Genomic DNA, 23045 nt, shown 5'->3' with positions numbered 1-23045 from the left:
TTGGTCAATGATATCACCTGCTACGCCCCTTTGTTTACATTCTGATGTGAGGTCCAGAGCTATTCATTTGGTGATAGTCATCAGTCAGTGGGCTTCGTTCACTGTTATTGATGATCTGAATAGCTGGAAGATGTGATTAGTGAATGTACCTGCAAATTGAATCTGAGCAAGTTGATCCATCACTGCCAGGTGCCACCAATAACTTAAATATCACTCTTGAATGGACTGGTCCATTAAGAATTAAACACAAAGCCCCCTTCCACCCTTGAAATGTAAACTGTAAATGTTTTTTTTTTTAGTCATCTTACCAGTTCACTTCACTGCCTCAGATGAAGCAGTCTGACTTCTTATCCAAAGAATTGATTTACCAAAGAATAATATTCTCGATAATTCTAATAATCTCAAATATTCTCTTATTATAATACACAGGGGAATTTTATAAAATATTATTGCATTTCTGAACTAAGCGAAGATTAAATTCACCAAACAAAATTATTCAATTGGTAAATAACCCTGAGGAAAGAGTAAGCTGAGAAGAAACTCACCATATGTTTAGAAATCTTGGGGATTCTCAGGTTCATAATTCTGTCACTCACTCAAGAGGTTAATGAAAACAAGAGGGTCAATTTGTTCTGTAAATGTTCTGTAACTCTGCGTTTCCCAGGTCAAAGGAAAACCAATGCATTTATTACTACCCAGGCAGTTCTTTAAAAATGCAAGGTAACACTGCTGTGACTATCTTGAGCTTTAAGTTTAAGAGATTTTTTTGCTGCAACACACATCTGGGCCTTCAACACTCATCTAGAGACAAAAGTCTCTGAACTGATGATACATTAACAATCCTAAAGTAAACTTTCTCCGATATACACTAATGTAAAAATGCAATCAAACGTTATGGAGAGCACGCACCACTGTCTGAATCAATGGGGGTGATTTACTAACCTAAACACACGCACGCACTAGGTGCGTGTGATTTTTACACAGCAAAACGTATTTATCAACCAAACAGTCTCTAAAAGCATATTTCCACTAATGCCATATATGGAAAATTCATGCACATGATGCATATATAATGCTGCTTCACAGTTTAGACAAAAATGGTTATCTCATGCATTTACATTCCTGCATTCATCAACGCAAGCAACACAACATAGAGCTTATTTACACAACATCACCTTGCAAATTTATGCAGGGCTTTGCACACCACACCTGCTGGGTGTGTACACACTACAAAGGTGTTTAGATTCCACCCATAGATCATGCTGGGAGGGAACACACTACAGAGGTGTATACATGTTCATGGTGTGTTTATAAGGTTAGTAAATCAACCCCAATGTCTTTCAGTCTGTGCTGAAGCAAAAGTAAACATCACATCTCAGGTGTACTGGGTATACAGTGAAGTAGTTTTGTATACATCTAATACACCCATAAGAACCTCAACCATAAAATAAAATATGAATGGGGTGTGCAGGAGAGAGAAATATTGTTCTATGATGTACAAAATTAAATGTAAGCTCAGAGCTATAAATAAACGAATGCTCATAAAGCTATAAGAAAACTGAACAATAAGCACACCCTGCAGTACTATCCCTGTTAATGTGTAGTCTGGGGCCTATAGTCCTACAGTGATTTCTTAATCATCTTATAGCTGGAAGATGGTCATAGTCCTTAGAGGCACATCTGACTGCCCAAGGATATTTTTGCACAATCTAAACATCAGACTTGTATCACCCAAACATGTACTACAGATGCCGATGAATGGAGGCTGAAAATCAAAGCACAATATCTTTAGAGTCAGATTATCTTGGGGGAAACAAGAGCAAATGCCTAGGCTTATACAAGAAGTGATTTTCACCTAAATCGACCTGCCAGTCCCTTAGGGCCTGATGTATAAAACTGTAGAAAGGAAATCTGCAGAAATGTGGAGCATTCATCAACAAAAGTTAAGTTTCATCTTTCTTTCAACCAGAAATGAAAGAAGGAACTTGATTGGCTGTTTTAACCTTTCTGTCTGTTTTTCCAGATGTTTTGCTTAAAGTTAATTTCCACCTTTGTAAGCGATTAGCATTTATAGTGGTAATGAAGAGGTGCAGTGATGATGTATATGTGTGCACATTTTCATGACTCACATTGCAGGCTTTGTTAATTTTTTAATGAAAGTTTTATTAGGCCTGAAGCCTAAAAAATACATATTTGATTAGATTCTCTACTGAGACAAGACATTGTTACTAAGATTTTAATGGCAGCAAGCCAAAACAAGACACACAGATTTGTTAACCTTATTGAAAATGTTGTCTTATTTACTTATCTTATGTTGTCTCATCTCCACAGAAAATATGTACAAGCAATGAAACTGTGATTACACCAGAGGGACGAAGCTATTCATAAAGGAGATGATACTCTTACTTTCCAAATTTCAAGCACAAAATAAATTATTGACAGCCGTTCTATAAAAGGGTACAATCCCTGTACAAGGCAGAACTATTACTGGCCACAATGGCTGCAATAAACATTATTTTATCTTTTACTATGGTCTTTGCAATGTATTTTTGTTCATATTTCAAATACACCAATTTTTAGCATCCTATTACAGAAAAACTATGGTAAAATGTCAAGCTGAAGTTTAATTTATGAACTTTAGACACTACATGGAAGTAGTTAAGACAAAAAAATACACTGTGATGATATTACTCTCAGCCTCACCATTCACAAAGATTTTCTAGCTCAGAGGAAAACAAGAGACTGAGAGTGATCGTCACTGGGGCTAGTTACTGCCACAGTTAAGCCTTTACACACACAAAAGGTAGCCAACACTGCGTGTTTTAATATAAACATGCACTATTCGCAGCATCTGTTGTAGCAATTCTGGCCTTTAGAAAATGTCTGTGAAACTCACTGCCACGCCCAGACAGGAATGCAAAGAGTTTAAAATATAGTAGCCTTATTCAAGGAGGCAATAATCTCTATAAACTGGGATTAGAACATTCATAGATTCAGCTTGCTGATTTTTAAATATAATTTCAATGGCAGAAAAGAAAAATAGTGCAAAATATATTTACAGAAAAGATAAAAGTCAGTCTTCAGATTTTTCAGTGACTTAAAAGAATGACTGAAAAATCAGTCAAGCAAAACAAACGACAAACGCACTCAACAATTTGTTACCAGTTATACAGTAAGGTGCACACACAATGGGCTTTAAACAGTAAAACAGTAGAAAGGCATCATGGCACATTCACAAACCAGCATGTAAAACAACTTGTCTCACCACTAAGGATAACAACAGAGGTTTGGATACACGTCTTCTGCAGAGGATGTGAAAGCCACACTGCCGCGCCAAGGCACCTCTTATAGTGCGGTCCTAACTCTAAACTATGAGAGTCTCCATCTTGGAGCACATGGGGGCAGAAGATTTCAAATTGGGTGCAGGTTTGTCAGGAGGACGCCCAGCCTCCTTAAAAGCACAGAAACACACAAGGGATCCCGCACATCCCAATGGCAGCTGAGAAACCCCATGCGTCGCTGCACCAAATCGGTCAAGCAAAACAAACGACAAACGCACTCTGACATTTCAGGACCGATCAGCTGTTTCAGGGCAGATCAGTTCTCCTGCACATACGATCTGCGATGCTGATCTGCCTTGGAACAGCTGGGAAAGCTCTGGAATGCTTCACCTATTGGCGGTCACACATTCCACCGCCGAAAAACTGGGCGGGATTACGTTAAAACGTGTGACCATGTCACCTGTCACACATTCTAACGTAGTCACAACCTTTGATAGAACACCGCCATCAGGGGGGTATGGCCGGTACTCATGTGGAGGGTCTGCGGGTCCTCTTACATGGGTATCAACTGTACCGGGGGCGGCATGGCAGAGGTGACAGGGGAGCGGGTGGAGGAGGCCGGGCCCCAGCAGCAGCAGGTAAGAAGAGTTGGAAGGAGGTACAGGCAAAGGGATCCCGACGACCAGACCAGCACACCAGCGACCCTGCCGAGCCCACCATAGAGAGTCTCAAGTGGGCTATGCAGGATCTATGGTGTGCTCTGCAGGGTCTCAGGTAAGTCCAGCACGCTACTGCAACATTAGAGACCGCTGGGGGGGGGCGGGGCCAGTGTGATCCCCTCCCGGCCCCTCCCCGCGTCTTGGGAGGGGGGCCCAAGATAAAATCTTGCACCAGGGTCCTTTGATTATTAGGTCCGCCACTGGTCAAACACGAGCAGATTCACTGCAATTACTGTATTTGGTTAAAAGTCACTAAAAGAAAATTATGTAAGCCTTCTGCAAATGAATTACCATAGAATAGACACAGATTAGCTGATATAAGTTTCTTTGCTACTTTGGATTCCTTAATTTTAAAACTTCTTTTGCGTCCATGAAAACATGGTGTCCAAAGTTTTCTATGAACTGATTGTATTACAAATTCATTTGCAATGTTGAAGTCACATAATGTTCGCTGCAGTGATTACATTGAGTGAATACTCTCACGTCTCCGCGTCAACTGCCTAATCATAGAGTACCGAGAGAGTGAATTTGCCTGCTGTCTTCTAATCAACACACACTGATCCATCAGTATTTTACAGGTGTATATATAATTAAACTCCCTGGCTGTACAAATAAACCAGGCTCAAGATATTAACATTACTCTCCCACATAGCTATGTGCTTTTTTAGACCTTGTAGCTATTAAAAGTATTAATGGATTTGTTTCTCGTAAAGAGAAAATATTTTTACTGATTAAATTTGAGCTACAGAGCAATGAGTTAGGTTTGGTATTATTTTAGATTTCTTATTATTTCAGAATAATAAGAAAGAATCAAAGGTATAGGTATTTGCCTGAGATTCTCTTACTTTTAATTGGAATATAGCTTAAGAAAGCATACATCTGAAAGCATAGTACTGTACCAGCAATAGGTTTAGCTTGAACAGGTCTATTTGCACATGCTTGTACCAGCAGAGAGCTCAATTATACAGATACCTGTAAAATAGCAAAGTGATTTGCTGGGACTGATTAGAGAAATAGGCTCCATAGCATTCCTCCTCTTCTCTATGATTAAGCACCATAGAGCATGAAAGCGTGAATCGTGTACATATGGACTCTAATCTGCTGCACCGCTTAATTTAAATTTGTTCACTATCAAAATAAACACATTTTTCTAGCAGCCCTAGCCATCATATGTGTTGGAGCTCTCAGTATATTTGCTGAGACTACTTTAGTACTCTGTTAAATGTTATGGATTATTAAAATAATGTTGTATTTCTTGACAAAAAAACCTCAGTGACTGAACGGTTTAACCAATGGACTAATGTTTTCATGTTGTGACATTTATGTATTAATAACTAGGTTTATTTAATGAGCGGTGATACACTGACTGGTACAGATATTTTTCTACTTACACTTGTGCCCATTTGTATTAAAAACTGCTGTGACAACTGAATACTAAGCTAGAAGTACCCTTTAATATTAAAATCACCATACTACCTCTAAAGTTAAATATAAACTGAACACGTTCTAGCATACTAAATGGTATTGCTGACTCTCCATCAAAAGTTAGGAGTCTTTCTGCAATTCTCTCTCCCTCTCTCTTTCTATACCTCTCTTTCTAACCAAATGTATACAGTATATGCCTCAATAAAATTCAGGTAAACTCCCTGGCGGTATAATTTTTTTTTCGTTCCTTTTTCGGTCTATTTTTTTGGATGGATTCCGGCGTCGGCCGGAGAACACAGCGTGGCTCGAAGGACAAGGTAAGTAATGCTATGCGGCATTCCCGAGCTACACTCGGGAATACCGCCAGGAAGGTTAATAAAATGAGGAATAGCAGAAGAAGGCCAGAGATAAAGGCAATTCCCGGATGGTAGTGCACATGATGAGTAGCATTTTTACCTGCAGCAACCAATTAGCATCTAGATCTAGTTGATTAAATCACCTATTTTATCTGTATTAAACTGGCCATACACATAGATTTTCTATAGTTTTTTTATTATCAGCCTATGGTCAGATGGAAAAAGTGCAACAGATTCCTCCAGCTACGCGAAACTGTGTGGATGGAGGAATCTTCCACTGGGCCAAGCTTCAGTATCTTACTAGTCAGGATGTCAAAATACCTGAACAATCTGATTGGATGCAGGCATTGTTCGGATATTTTGAGAGCCAACAGGGGCTGACTAGCAATATACTGAATCTTGGCCCAATGGGAGATTCCTCCATCCAAGCAGTTTAGTGTAGATGGAGGAATCTGTTGCACTTTTTCCATCTGACCATAGGCTGATAACACACACAGATAACATACACATGCAACAGTGTGCACCATATTGTTTCTTGTTTTTTTTTCTTTTTTAAAATTTTTTTAATTTAACTGGGTGGCAGCGCATCACAGGGCTTTGTGACACATTGCCATGCATTGTGCTTTTCATTTTTTACTGATCCAGGAACACCGATTGCTGTGCCTGTATACTGCTATATTGGTCGTCTGCCATTATCGTTTGAATGAGAGTATTTATGCTTAGCCCCGGCATATGCGTCTTTTATTGCTGAGAGACCGACCTTCTTGCCTTCATAGCAATTCAGGAAGCTTTTGCTCCTGACACAACACTCGCAATGTATAATCCTGGTGCCTGCTCCGTGAGAGACTCGAGAGCTGCTTCTTTCATCTTCCGGTTAATGTGGCTGTTTTTTGATCTGGGAGTGCCAATCGTTGTGCCTACATATTGGCTATATTGGCCGTTTGCCGCTGTCTTCTGAAATAAAGCATTCATATTCGGTACTGACGCATGCACACTTAATGACTGAGAGACTGATCTCCCTGTCTCCATAACAATCCAGGAAGCCTTCGTTTCTGACACATCATCTGTGACATGCAGTCCTGGCGCTTGCGCCGTGGGACACTCGAGATTTCGATTTGGATCCTCTTATTGCTGGTATGATTTTCTATTTTATTCATTTAAATTGTACTTTTGTTCGTTTTTTACTCATTTGACATTTAAATACCACTATGACATCACTGAGGGTGTGTTTTTCAATTATCAATTAACTACATGGGGTATATATGTGGTGTTTGATTGTTACTATATTGTCACATCTTTCTGCCTTGAGGAAGGGACCCTGCGCGGCCCCGAAACGTCGGTTTATTTGGATGTCTGTGATGCTTTCTGTCCAATAAAAGGGACATATTTATCTTTACTACTGAGTGCTGGTGATTTCCTGACTTTTCTGTGATTTAACATAGGTCGCTTATTTACCCCTCTAAAATAATAGCTGTCATCAGCGGCTGACAAGCCACTGATTAGAATAATTTAAAAAAATTCCGCAGCCTCTCTTGCCCTCTCCATGCTTCTCCTCAGATTCCCGTTACTCTCCCAGGCCTGTATGGCCTAAGGCAGCAGGGATCCGAGCAGAAATGGCCAGCAGGGGAGCGGAGGAGGGAGCTCTGCTGATCAGGATGGCCGAGCAGCATGAGAAAGCAGTGATCGGGGAGGAGAGCGGAGCCACTATTATCCTGTCAGTTTCAGGATGACACCGGCTGTCTGCTTGACCGAGCAGAGAAACGGTAAATATCTGTGATATTTACAGATCCTCTGTGTGCAGAGCAAACACTGGGGTGTTCAGCTGATCACTCCAATGTTTGTAAACAACTGGGGACATTTTACTATCACCAGTTTCTGAATTAATGGGAAGTCTCTGTACTGGTTAAAAGCGTTCCGGAGGGATTGGCAGTGAAAAAGGTTAAAGGCATCAGTAGAACCCACTTGTCCTTTAAGCTGTCCTTCTGTCACTGAACACAGCAAAGATATTAATTTACACCACATCTCCAAGTTGTAATGATCTTTGAGTAACAGGTTTAACATCCCACAAACTATTTAATTTGACATAGTATTTTTCTCTGTAAAATGTGCATTTTACTTTAATATATAAAGATAAAGTTTACAATTACAAAGGGCTTTGCCTGATTCAGTCTTAAACAGCACAATTAATATAAAAAAGCCCATACTGAAACTGCTCAGGTTCTATATATACATTGTAATTAAAATCATTATTGATTAAGTCATAATAATAGAATAGCCAATCACAGGAAAAATAAAATGAAGCCTTTTTTTCCCCCACTGGGACTCCTTTAATCAGCTATAGTGGTTTGTACTGCACTGGTTTAATGGTTGTATTGTTATGTAAGATCATTTGATCTCTGTAAAGGACAGATACATGCCTTCCAGTGTCCAATCAGCACTTTTCATTCTTGGCTGCCTTTGTCATAGTCTGAACCTCTGGAAATAGAATACAAGCTAAAGATCTCTTACAGGTTAGATTTTTCTTTAACAACACACATCACGAGACAGGAGTTTTCATAAGTTCAGTCAGCAGCAATCCGATCTACACAGAGAACTCTTTTATACTCTTTGAAAGGTGTCATACTCTATGACACTGTAAAGCTGCATTGGCTTATTGGTGATTTTATAATATGGAATAAATAAGCTGCTACTGTAAAGAAGTTAAAAGGAAAAGAAACATAGTCCCAGTAGGTCTTTGCTCATTCATTCTTTTCTGAGTGTGTCTGTACAGTGATTAATTCTCTGCTTCATTGGTTATTATTTTGGCTTTTTTGTTGAGCATATATATTCAACTCTGGCTAAAGTACCAGCATTGTGTATTGACTCTGGAAGAGTTCCAGATTTGTAGTACAATTACTATTATTTAAAATGTTTCCTCTTCTGCCTTGAAGGCACATCTTAAGGGGACTTCAGTGCCTGTTTCAGGCTCTATTTTTAAACACATGAAGCTGAGCTGTCAGAGTCCATTTATGTTTCACTGAACCCTACTTGCAGCTTGCAAGGTGCTGCTTATCGTATCTACTTCCACAGTGTAAACTGCAGGCACACTGATTGCAGGGCTCATTGAACCCTAGGAAAGCAGCATCAATTAATTAAATGGTGTTTGCAATAGGTGTTGATCAGATACTCTGTGAAAACATTGTTGCACAAGGGAAAAGCTAACTCCACTATTGTTGAGAAAAAAAAAAGAAATCTTTTAAAGGAGAACTATGGGGTCAGTGTTTTTCCCCATAGTTCTCCTTAGGGTAACGGGAGGACACAAACTAGCATCCTCCCGTTACCCTAAGCTCAGTATACTGCAAGCTACAGCTCGCTGTATACTGAGACGCCGCAGCCGGAGCGGATCCCGACTTAGATGACGGGATCCGCCCAGCTGCGTGAGTGACAGCTGGCTCTGCCTATCTAGAGGCAGAGCCAGCTGTACCCGCCCCCTCCCCCGTCCGTTCCGCCAGTCAGTGCTGGCAGATCGGAGCGGAGAGAGGGGAATCCAGCCCCTCCCCCTGTCACGGCAGAGAGCCATGACAGGATCGAGAGGTGAGCGAACCTGGTATGTGTTCGCTCACCTCCCGATCTACTGAGCAGACCTGTGACAGTCTCATTGTCACAGGTCGGCTAGAACTATGAGGTGAGTGGAAATCACTCATCTCATAGTTCTCCTTTAAGGCAACTGCACACATTGCAAAGGCCTAATATTTTATTTTTATTGGAATTCTTATCTGCTTCTCATTTTAAGCAGGTCATTCCACTACCTGTCTAAAACTCGCTGCTAAATAGGAAGATTTGACAAACCACTTGCTCACTTTCAGTGTTGCAATAGGGGACACATAGGGGACTCCATTATATGCAAAGTCAAAGTGCAAACAAATATGAAAGCCTCACTGCAGTAAACCTAAAGATAAAGTGGGTTGTCTGAAATTTGACCTTTGCATAGATAACCATGAATCATAACTTCAGTTTTCTAGGGTCCTTGTACAGAAGGCCCCCATATATATTTTGCTGTAAAGTGAAATGTATTTATTTGTTTATTTTAGCCATTTTTTTCTGGCAGCTTTGGAAAAATGTTAAATGAAAATTTAGTTTTAAATAGAAATAACTTATAATGTGACTTGACTAGCAATTATATACTATATGTTAGATAATTTATGTAACCTTTTTTCATTTATTGAGATTGGCATTTATGAATATTCTCCAGAGGATGAGACTTAGCTCATGGCTGCTATTGTAGCACTTCTACAGGCTTCCATGCATTAAGGCGTTCTGAATCATGGTTTTGTGAGTACATCTACATGTTTTTATATATAGAATTGAATAAACGGTTCTACACATAGGGGCGGCGCTCTGTGTTTTGTGTTCTTTTTGCATTTATGAATATGTTTAGACCTAGGGTGACAAAACAATGAGGGTTGTCCTGCCAAAAAATTGCATGTGTAAATAAATTGTATGTGCAAAGCCTGCTCAGATTTAAATCTAATCAGAGTTACTGCCATCTAACTTCCACTATTCATGTGCTTGACATTGGCCTTCTACTACATTAACCTGTATATGGGATTTCACTTTTTTTGCCTACTGGCAAAAAGCAGTATGTCCCACTTGGTCTACATGAGGATTAATTGCTAATCATTAGTACAACAGAAGGTAGGCAGTAATTGTGCATACCACAGAATTTTCTGATTTTGTTGGACAACTCCGACTCTATTCTGTGAAAAAAAGCCTCTGTTCTAAAATATAAAGGAAGTAGCTAGAAAGGTGAGGTGCATTGACCAAGGAAATTACAAAGGAAAACAATATTAAGGTAGCAACTTGGAATGTATTAAGCCTACACAGAGCTGGCCCTGTTGTCGAGTTAAAGGAAGAATTATGGATCTGCGGAATTAGACTGATTGTTATTTAAGAAGTAAGATTGAAAAATAGCACTGTAATAAGAGTGTGTAACCGTTTTTATAGTAGCCATAGAAATATTAAATTTGTGCCAAGACTTGTTTCAGGAAAAAAATTTTTTTATTTACAATTGGAAAAAAAAAATATTATACACAAAAGTAAGTGGTACAATGCTTAATCTCATTAATAAGTGATCGTACAACTACAGAATTAGAGAAGGAAACATATAAAACAAGGAAAGAATAAGAAAGGACAATTTTCTGAACTGAGAGAGTGCATAAAAGCTTACTGAAGTATGATTCTGCCATCTAACAGGGAACTGAAGGCTAATACTGAAGACGATAAAGTATGGACCCTACTGTAATTAAAGTAAGTAACACTAATTTAATAACACTAGACATAAACATATACCTAAAACAATACAGATATCATCTGATGGTAAAACCCCAAACCAAGTAGTTAATTGTCTAATGGTACAAAGCATAAAACAAATAATTGATCTGATTCCACCTATTTATATCTAAATATAGTCATGACCATTATTAGGAAATTATGTTAGCCAGCATCCACACTCTTTTGTTTACATGCTGGCGGGCACTGGCTTTCTAGCAACCAGGAAGATGTCACATTTGGAAGTGGCTGCTAAATATTACTTCCTGCTGCATCTGAGGTTCAGCTTGTGGGCAGACAAACACCCCATTTAGTATGCCCATTCGCAGAATGCCAGAAAGGCAAAGTTCAGACCACATCATACTTCTGTCTGTACCCCTTCATTACCTCTGTTTGCAAATAGCAAAATATGGATAATGAACAAAAAACTTGAAGGAAGATGGCAGATTAAAAAGTAATAACAAATTCATTAGAAAATGTTATTGGATAGGATATTACAGTGTAATAAAAGAAACATATGTTTAATATGGAATTTAAAAATAAAATAGAAGATAGGAATAGGGCCAAAAATTTTAGAAAAATAAGGACAATTATAAATTAATTTATTAGGAAAAGGAGAATGGTCAACAAAATATTTAGGAGGAAGAGAAATTAAACATAAAGAGAAATACTCCAGAGAACAGAAAAGCTGTTTGAAAAGTAAGAAGGTGAAATTTGTTCAAAGAGATTAGTGTAGTAAAAAAAGGTTCAAGCCAAGCATGATGATGTGTAGAGATAAAAATAGAAAACTTATTGGAAATAAAGAGGAAATATTAAAATGCTGGTCTAAATCCCTTTGAAAATCTATTAAACAAACACAGGCATCTAGAAGCAGAAACTGGAAATGAGAAGTTTTATTTTATGGCCCAGAATTAAAATAGGAAATTCCACTGTATGAAGAAGCTGAAAAGCCATCAAATGAATGAAAAAGAATAAAACTCTATTTCAAATGGTATATGTTCAGAAATGATAAAACAACGGGGAGCTGTCAAACAATGGAGATGTCAATAGACATGCACTGTATATATGACCTAATAACCAAGATATTGAAGTAGAAACAAATGCCAGAATGATGAAAATTGGGAATAATGTGCCCTATCCTAAAAGACATATGATTAAATAATTTGTAAGAATTATTGTGTTGTATTCCTGGTAAATGTCATATAAAGTATACAACTTGTTGACATTGTTGGCAATGAGATTAGCACCTTTTGTTAAAGATGCTCAAAAAATCTTTGTTGATTAATTGCAGGCCTATGTTTACTAATAGAAGTATTAAAGTATCACAGCGTATTAGACATAACCCCACAAATAATCTGTTTAGTTTCGAATCTATTTGAATTTGTATTTCTTCCATTTTTTTGGATTTTGGATCCGAAATCTGATTCGTTATTCGAATTTCATATCATCCAAATTTTTGTTTTGAAACGATCCATAACAGGAAGTCAGATGACCGTGTCTGTAATTCAACCCTCAACAAGGAACAAACAATCTGATTGGCCAGAGAACAGTCACATGTATGATTTAGTTTAGTTTTGGATGAAATTTGGATGGATCTGAAATTTAATTAAACAATCATTCGGGTGCATTCAAATTCGCAAATTTGGATGCATCCGAATGTCCAATATTAATTAAATTCATAGAAATATCCATTTGGAATTAAATGAAATGCACATGTCTACAGAGTATAAAGTATTTAAGGAACTTGAAATGTCTATTATCAGTGATACAGCTAGTGAAGATATAAGGAGCAGGAGTGGCCACGTGTATTCCTCCTCATTTGTCTCTTCTCCTTTAAAAGGGCACCAGAGTCCATGGATGTTGTTTGTGGTGCTAAAGTTTCTGTCACTAGTGTTGCTTCCATTTAATCTTGTATTTTTTTTCTCTTTTCCACAGACCTGTCTTCAAATGTTTCTTGTTAATCATGTCACCACTTATTTTCTGAACTCTTGGCTCTGTGTCCTGTCTGTTAGGTCTTAGGCCTAACCTAACATGTCTAGAGGTTGCTACCTTGCTACTACCCAACTTCATTAGCCTTTTTTTTCTGTCCTTTGACCTTTGGGCTCCCTGGATCTGAATACTCGCTTGTCCTGACCTTGCTGGAACTCTGCCAGACCTTTCCTCCATGCAGGTTTACTTATGCTGACATCATGTGACAGATCATGTGACACTTTGATTGCACACGGGTGGACCTTTATCTTTGCTCACTGCTGGCCTCTCCTGCCCTGCTAGAAATGACCAAGGCATAACAAGCTTTTCTGCGTGCTTTTTTAAAATTACAATATTTTTTACCTAAGTATGCAATGCACAATCTGTATAAAAGCCATAACAAAAATCACCTCTTGCATTAGTCTGGGGGTAAATAATATACAAAAAGGAAGTCCAGATATCATCTGTGTCTATGCTTACTGTCTTTAACTTTAATGGTTGGTTTTGCTAATTGCTGCTTGATGGTTGCTTTTGGTAATTGCTGCTCAAAGGTTACTATTAAACATGTTTAAAAAAAGGAAAATAACACTTAAATGCACAGAACACTAATGCAGAGTAAGCTTTGCACAGAACCCCAATGGAAAGTTAGAGCTTTGCATTGAGCACATCTGTAAAGGGGTAACATTTAATATTTATTATTTTATCTACATATATTTGATGTTATAATTACAAGTCTCCGATCACACTAATGCTCTGTAAGCTGTAGATCACAAAGTTATTTCAGGGATTTCCCAAAAACTGAAAAAATTTTTCAAGGGTTTCTTCAAGTTAAATGGTTGTGAAAGGCTGTGCTGAAGTATTCACATGATGACTATATGCTAACTTCTGGCCTGCAGAGCTAGAGCAGTGGTCTTTTTGAATTGAAGTACCATGTCACACCTTCTAGCCTGATGTCAGTAACTGACTATGGGAACTTATAAGCATGCAGTGAGTAGGCATGGTGTCCTGTATTCCCAAAGCAGAGGCATAACTAGAAACTTCAGGGCCCCAGTGCAAGAAACCATGAAGGGCTCCCCCATCAGAAAATGTTGGCGCCTCGGCAGTTACTGGTGCTGGGCCTGCATCTTCCTTTTCGGGCCCCCTAAGTGACGTAATGCTAGGGCCGCTGGTAGTTCCACCATTGGCTTTAGGTCAGGTTTCCCTTCAGACGGGAAAATCTGCCTGTGATGTCACAATATGACTTTTTATGGCTCCCTTGCACCCAGCAGTAGGTACACAAAAGTCTAGAGGCATCAAACAGACATGTAATAGAAGCACAAGGTTTGTAGTAAAACCAAAAAGACAAAGCAGCCATGCACAATAATAAACTCCAATATAACACAAAACCAACAAAAGGAAGATGTGTATAAATATACAAGTAATGATGTGTACAAATAATAGCAAATGTACTATTTCTGTACTACATGACAGCTGTGCATCAGGCGACAGGGGTTTACACACAGTACTATTTTTATATTTGTCCCACTGACCCACAATAATATGACTTCAGCAGGGGTTCCCCAAAAACCTGACAATTTTTTCAAGGGTTCTTCTAAAGTAAAATTGATTGAGAACATTTTACCAAACCTGGAGTAGTCCCACGAGGCATTGCAAGACTGACAGCCACAGATGTGACTCCCAGAGAAAGAGGCATGGTGGGATTTGTAGCTTAAGCACAGATGGAGTAACCGGGTTGCCTACTTCTGATCTAAACTTTCCATCCGTCATTCTGACATTTGAGTTATAATCCAAAGACAAAAGGGTCTATATTTAATAGGACGTGACCCTATCCACTGTGTATTAACTATAAATAAAAACATTTTGGAAATCTGTTTCAGTATTTCTTACTTCTTCTTTTGATCAACCAATAGGATTGCAGCTTATATTCTCACTAAAGACAATTAGAAAATAAAAGATAACCAATGACTGGTCGCTAGAAGTAACACCCCAATGCTTCTTGATTCCTGGTTTAATCTTTGTATCCTATGAAAACAATGTATACAATATTTATATATATATATATACAGGAGGAGGGTGAACACTGAGCAGATGTCATTGCAGAGCAGGAACTGACACTTCCAGGACTATACATAGTATATACAGGGTGTATACGGACACACCAGGCTGGCAATGCTCAGTGTCAGGATCTGACATGGTTTCCTCCCTGTTATATCAGATCTGTCAGAAAGGTAAAGCAATGCACTAGGAAGAGCCAGCACCGAGCACGGCTTTATGTCACAAATATACAATGCAGGTTTGGGTGTCAGTGAGTGCGCGGGGAGCTGCCAGGGCAGCCCAGCCTGGAGAATAGATTACAGGAGAGTAAATACAGCCCGAGCTCCGGGTCCACTCTCCCAGCCGGGGCTGATCTTAGAGGAACAGCACTCTGCGCACAGGGGGCAGGACCACATCACTGATCTCTCCAGTCCAGCAGAACAAATACCGTGCCCATTAGAACACCCCATCACAAAGTGTCTAAGTTTACTGGGGCTGGGCCCTCTTCTTCCTTTCCAGGCCCCCCCATGCGGCGTTAAAATTTGGAACTCTCTGCCACAAGCAGTGGTATCAGCAGAGAGTATTGAATCATTCAAAAAGCATTTAGATACCTTCCTCAGAGACTGTAACATACAGGGGTAAAGGTACTTTTAACACCTAGAACCACACAGGGACTCACATACACATACACACACACACGCACTAGGGTTACACACACGTACACATACGGTTGAACTTCATGGACCTGTGTCTTTATTCAACCTCAAATACTATGTAACTATATAAAGCACATGAAACCCCTGTGATACTGGCAGTTCCGCCAGTGGTTAGAGCTACCACTCTATCACAGGAAGGGCACAGCAGCATCAATATAAAAAAAAAAAAAGACTTGCACTACGTTATATGAGGCATAAAGTGAGCTTCCTAGAGAAAATGGGTATTTGGGTTTGCATACACTTTAGTTCTGCAGTGACATTTTGGGCAAAACTATGATTTGCAATTTTCTTTGGAGATTTGGCATCTTGTTAAATTAGCTTGCAATGGTTTTATGATAGTGGAGAGATGTGAAGGGTACTAAGCAGAAAAGCTTTTACAGCAGCACATAAAATCTTAGTTGTGCTGTGTGTCCCACTGCACCAGCAACAGTTTGGTGCCACAGTGAGCAGAATACTGAAACCCCTCGTAAGTCAGCTGTTATCCTTCCACTTTCTTTCTATAAGGTACTTCTGAACAGTTACCATAGTAACTATTTTTCATAACATGTAGTCACTGTTATTAGATTCCAGTATTTCCTTCTACCATGTTTTGTTCATGTAAACGGGTTTGAGGTCTTCTATATTTATATATGCAGAAGTATAACCTATTACACTAGCTTTGTGAAATAACATGCAGTATAATTACGAAATTCAATTTATCATATACTGTATTTTAATATGTTATGTCATATGTTTGAACTTTTTTTAAAAGTAGTGAGCATATTCCATGCATACCAGCACCTTAAATATAAATCTGTACAGCCCTTTTATATATTATACAACATAGTACATATACAGTATGTTAAGACAGTTGGACCCAAGAAAGTAGAAAAGAATAGTTAACTGTGGCTGTATCACTTACTGTTAGCTAATAATCCATCTTGAATGGTATTTTTTTTTTAAAGTTATGTATGATATGGTCATTGGTTAGGGGCTTAGATATTTAGGTTGCTTGGTTTTGCTTCTGATGAACATTTGGAGGGGCATATATTAACATAGTTGATAAGGTTGAAAAAAGATACAAGTCCATCCAGTTCCACCTATGTGTGGATATGTGATTTTGAGTCTCTAATAATCCCCATGGACCTGTATATTATGATCCCTGAGCAAGACATCTAAAAGTGTTTTTGAATTTATTGACACCTTTAGCTAGTAGAACTACCTAGGGTAAGAAAGTGCCACATTTTCACAGCTCTAACAGTATCTATTCTTTTCCACAGTCTAAAGTTAAACTTCCTTTCTTCCAACCTCAAATTGTGGCCATGTGTCTTATTTAGAGACCTTAGACTAAACAATTACAGTTACTTTATTTGATGTATTTGTACATTGTGATCATATCTGCCTTAATCACCTTTTCTCCCTAGTAAATAAGTATAATCTATGTTATCCTTCTTCATAGCTGAGGTACTCCATCATTTTCAGCCGGCGCCCCCCCTTCACTTTTCGCCCGGGGCCCGCGCCCCTGCTGCACCCCCGGTTGTTACGCCACTGCCCCTATTGACATCTTTCCTGAGGATTGGTGACCAAAACTGAACTGCATATTCAAGATGAGGCCATACCAGTGTTATTTATTATTGATGTATAGCTTGAATATATGCCCTTTTAATTAATGAGAGTATTCTGCTAGCTTTATTAGTTGCAGATTTACATTCCATGCTATTGTTGAGTCTGTAAGGCACCCCCAGATCCGTTTCCATCACTCATTCTCCCAGCAGAGACTCTCCTCATAAGTATTTTGCATGTGTATTTTGCCACCCAAGTGCATATCCTTACATTTCTCAAAATTGTACCTCATCCACCATGTAGCTTCCCAATTTTATCAAGGCCTCCCTGAAACATTGCTACTGCCTGTGCCAAATTTATTTTCCTGCAAAATTTGGTATTATTAGTATGGTTCTCCTCCTACCTATCTAAGCACTCCTTTAGTGTCATCTACAAATCTAACTCCTCCCCTCCTCTTCCTCTTTCTGTAGGGGTCCCCCAATGCTCTGTCCTTGGACCCCTTCTCTTTTCTATCTACACCTCCTCCCTTCAAATACCATGTATATGACACTCAAATATATCTTTCTACTTCACAACTTCCCCCCGCAGTGTTCTTGCATGTCACTAATCTATTAACTGACAGATCAGTCTGGATGTCACAACACTTCTTAAGACTCAGTCTGTCAAAAACTGAGCTCATGATATTTCCTTTCGGCGTGCACCTTCCCCTAACTTTTACCTTGAGATTGATAACACTGCTATCCATCACTTCCCCCATGCCAAGGTGCCAAGTGTCATCCTTGACTTGGACCTCACCTTTCTGCCCCACATCCAATCACTATCCAAATCCTGCCGCCTTCACCTTTATAACATCTCCAAAATAAGTCCCTTCCTCACCAATGAAACCACAAAGCTTCTCATCCACTCACTTGTTATTTCTCGTCTTGACTATTGCAACTCCCTCCTCATTGGCCTACCTCTACACAGTCTATCCCCCTTCAGTCTATCATGAATGCTGCTGCTTGACTCATTCACCTAACCAACCGCTCAATGTCTGCAATTCACCTCTGCCAATCCCTCCACTGGCTTCCAATCGCCCAAAGGATAAAAATAAAATATTAACAACCACTTACAAAGCCATCCACAACTCTGCCCCCGGTTATATCTCCAACCTCGTCTTAAAGTATCACCCTAACCATCCCCTCCACTCTTCCCAAGACCTCCTGCTATCTACCTCCTTCGCCAACTCCTCCCATGCTTGATTCCAGGACTTCTCTAGAATTTCTGCCATCCACTGCAACTTACACCACCTGTCTGTTTATCGCCTACTCTGACTGCCTTTAGGCAATCCATAAAGACTCATCTCTTCAGGGAAGCCTATCCCACCTCAAATTAACTACTGAACTATTACGTTCTTAAACAATTCATCCCCACAAAGCTACCTCCTCATGTATCACTTGCCCCTTCCTTTTAGATGGTAAGCCCTCACGGGCAGGGCCCTCCTTATCATCTTGTCTTGAAGTGTATTGTAATTGTAATGTCTTCCTTATATTGTAAAGTGCTGCACGAACTGTTGGCGCTATATAAATCCAGTATAATAATAATAAACAACACTGAAATGGAGCTCTTAATTCAAACCAAAGTATCATTAGTAAGCAAGCTAAACAGCATTGGCCCCAAAACAGAACCCTGAGACACACCACTGTAATCTAAACCACTCACAACTTCAGACTATTGCTTTTAGAGACTTTTTGGTCGATAAATACGTTTTGCTGTGTGAAAATCACACGCACCTGGTGCGTGCGTGTGTTTAGGTTAGTAAATCACCCCCAATGAGTCAGTTATCACTACTCTTAGAATCCGTTTATGCAACCAATTTCCTATCCATGTACATACAATTTCTTCAACTCCAATAGACATTATTTTATAGATTGAATGTTTGTTAGACACAGTATCAAATTCTTTAGAAACCTAGTTATACTATACTCTTGTTGTATTTCTTAGAATTTTTAAATACTGAGTATCTCCCTTACAATTTGTATTTTTTAAGGCCTGTTTTTTTCTCATAATTTTGTTTTTTTTGTACACTAGATTTTAGCTACTGTTTTAGATTGTCTTTGATAACATTTCTTTTTTGCATCTAATATTACATTACTTGCATTACTGGCTCCTTTAAGGGAACTGCCTTTGCCTCTTACAGCTGAGGACTCTCTTCGATTATACGCGATTGTAAACCCACAATCTTGTAAGTGCAATTTTTTTATGTGTCTTGGATGAATAAACATTTTTTACTGCACTTAGACGTCCTCCTTTTTCTCCATCGTTTTCCCCTTTGCGACATCGCAGAGGGATACCACCAATATAACGGTGTGGCTTTTTTTCGGATTGAAAGGGAAGGAGGGAGCTGTGCTCTGGCTCACCTATCAATGTGGGATTGAGGAGGTGGCAGATTACTACAATAAAGAGATAGTTTTTGGGACATAATCGTTGTTCAATATAAATAAAACAGAATAGGATCTTTTGGACAATTGATGCCTCAAAAGAAAGGAAAATAAATCCATCTTCCTTCTTTATAAAAGAACAGCCCTTGGGTTTATGGACGGATTTGTTGTATCAGTAGCGATATTTGCAATTATGTCATTTTAGCAAAGCTATTTGGTTTACACCTGACACTTGTCATGCCACTTATATGTTCAACACATGTATAGATTTGTCTATGTATTATTTTAAGTGAATCATGGATTTTGCACATTTGCATATAATCACGTGCATCAACAGAGGGTTTGATGTTGGGATATAGATTGTTAGTTTAGAGTATGTTGCACAGATATTTATTATTTAAATATGCTTAAATATTATGTCCACTTGTAGGAGGTGAAATTCACTTACCAATTTTGAGAGATTATTTTTAACACTTAGACTGAGCGCAACATAAATAGTGCCACCCTTTTTCAATATATTCTTTAAAACCAACTTAAATTGTTTCATATTTTGGTTACAGTTTTCCAAATATTCCCATACTTCTGCATTTGTTTTTTCATATTTGTATTTGATCGATTGTAAATTATCAAATTGGTGAAGTGAGCACCCAACTTTATTTTGCTTTCTTTTAAGACCAAGGACTCAGCAGCTGTACAGAGCTTAGGAAGGCAACCCTAAGTTCCGATGTGCAGTCACATGACACAGCCAAAAGGCCACTGTCCCTACGATGTAGCCAATGGCACTAACAGAATTTCTGATAATACTATATTGGAAGTCCTACATTTAGATTAAAGTGACAGCAAACTCCGGAGTTAAATCTTAAAAAAGTAGTCAAGTACCTTAACTATTAAGAAAAATTTATCTTATTTGTGTATCACTCGGCTGTAGATCCTCAAATCATCTCTGAATTTGTACTGACGTTGTCCTTGCTTCTGGAGGGTGGCTACTTTTATTCCCCATAGTTCTAGTGTGTCCTGTAAAGTAGCAACTGCTCCAAGCTCGCTCACGTGATAGACTACAATCTCAATACAAATTAGTAAACTAAATGTGAGATTGTAGTCCATCACGGGAGTGAGCTTGGAGCTGTGACTACTTTACAACACACACAGGGACCATGGGAAACAAAAGTAGCCACCCTCCAGAAGGAAGGACAGTGTCAGCATGAATTCAGAGTTTATTTGAGGGTCTACAGCCGAGTGATACACAAATAAGATACGTTTTTGTAAATAGTTCAGGTACTTGAATGCATTTTTAAGATTTAACTCTTGAGTTTAGTGTCACTTTAAGGTTCTTTTTTTAATTAAAATCAGCTTAAGGACATTACTTTGTCAATGGTGCCTTTGTTGAGTCTTCTCAATAAAATCCAACAATTTGAGTTATCAAAGTTGAATGTTCTCTTTAAAGCATATCTAAAACCCAAACCAAAAATGTTATATATTGCAGCTAATCAGTCTGTAGATATGATGGCTGCACTTGATTCCTTTTTTAGACTTCTTTCCCTTTATTTTATCTGGTGATCCTGCCAGTAACACACTTCCTGTCCCAGCAGGAGAACACTGCACAAGATCTATTAGGACAGGGGTAGGCAACCTCGCCACTCCAGCTGTTGTAGAACAATTTGGCATTGCAAGACTGACAGCCAAAGGCATTAATCTCAGAGGCAGGAGCATGATGGGATTTGCAGTTTCACCACAGCTGGATTGACAAGGTTGCCTACTTCTACTGCATTAGGATTCATTAGGACTACAATCATCTCCTCCTGCCTCATCCCTATTACATAAAGAGGAAGCTTTTTGTAGTTTACAGTTGATATCTGGAAAAGCTGATACCTTTGTTTGAGATTTCAGTTCAGTGCACAGCAAGTTACAAGGACATTGGAATTCTGGCAAGATCAACGGATATCATTCTGTACATACAGAAAATGTACTTAGCCCAAAAAATGCAAACTAATGCAGCCACCACATCCAAGGATCTGTGTGCTGCAATATATAAAATGTTTGTTCTTGAGTTTAGACATCCTTTAAATGTAAAACATATTTCTTGCCCAGGTTTAGGAAGTGGAGACAATATAAATAAGGCACTTTTTAAACCATTTGATAATTGGTCTTCAGTGAACATTTGTTAACTTTCTAAGTGCAATTTTCCAAATACATTATACATTCAATCCTAAGAGTAATGTATGCCTATTTATTTTATTTAATGCATTTTTTACTGCAGATCCCTGATTGCACCACCGCACTAACTGGCCTAGGACAGTTCTGCCTGCTTTGACAATTACGACTTTGCCTAATAATTTGGCAATGCACAGAATTTATATGTTCTCCAACCTGAAATAGAAAAGGCTATCAATCCAAAGAGTACATCAATATTTATTGTAAGCTTTTAACATTGCTCCATATAATTTTATTCACTTTCACCGTAAAAGCACTCAGAGCTTCTGATTACTTCATAATCTACATAAACAAATGTTTTTCTCTTGTAAAGCCAACCAAGAATTGACTTCTGTTTGATGGCCCTTGTAAGGATGTTATATAGCCTTCCTGTAATTAAATTAAGTTCATGAAGTTGTTGCCTTGTAAATGGTATGCAGTTATGGCAAGTTCATTGCACAAACTTGCTCAAAGGAAAAATAATGTATATTCATGAAGGACAACATATGTTAAATTTAGTAGTTATGAACATGTCAACCACAGCTATACAATAGACACATTCACAGCCATATTTAGCATTCTGCGAGCAATGTTCTCCAGGCAAAGAAAGTAATTTAAAAGTTACATTTACACCCCTATTGCATACAATAACTCTATGTTGAATGAACGTAAAATGAACAATGCATTTGTTGCTTGGTCTATGTTTAATCTGTATGTGACACTTACAGTTAGCATTAATTTATAGGTACACATAGGGGTCTATTCACAAAGCTGCCGAAGGATCTGGCCGTAGCTTCGGCCGATCCTTCGGCTGGCTTCGGCCCCAGGACCCCTTCGGTTCAGGAGAACCGTGGGGGTGCTGTACGGGCTATTCACAATAGCCCGTACAGCTCCCGATCACGGCCGAGCAGCTCAGTCGAGCGCTGAGCCGTGCTGAAAGCCGAAGCTGGCCGAGCGGCCGGCCATTGGCCGGCTGACAGCCTGCTTCTGACAGCTGGGCGGAGCCAGCCGTGATCTTACGGCTGGCTCCGGCCACTTTCAGAGAGATCAGCGTCCCTGGTTGCTAACCAGGGACACTGATCTCCAA

This window comes from Nanorana parkeri, unplaced genomic scaffold (genome assembly GCF_000935625.1).
Source record: "Nanorana parkeri isolate BGI_ZX_2015 unplaced genomic scaffold, ASM93562v1 scaffold168, whole genome shotgun sequence".
In the NCBI taxonomy this organism is placed as follows: Eukaryota; Metazoa; Chordata; class Amphibia; order Anura; family Dicroglossidae; genus Nanorana; species Nanorana parkeri.
This window is presented reverse-complemented; position numbering follows the sequence as displayed.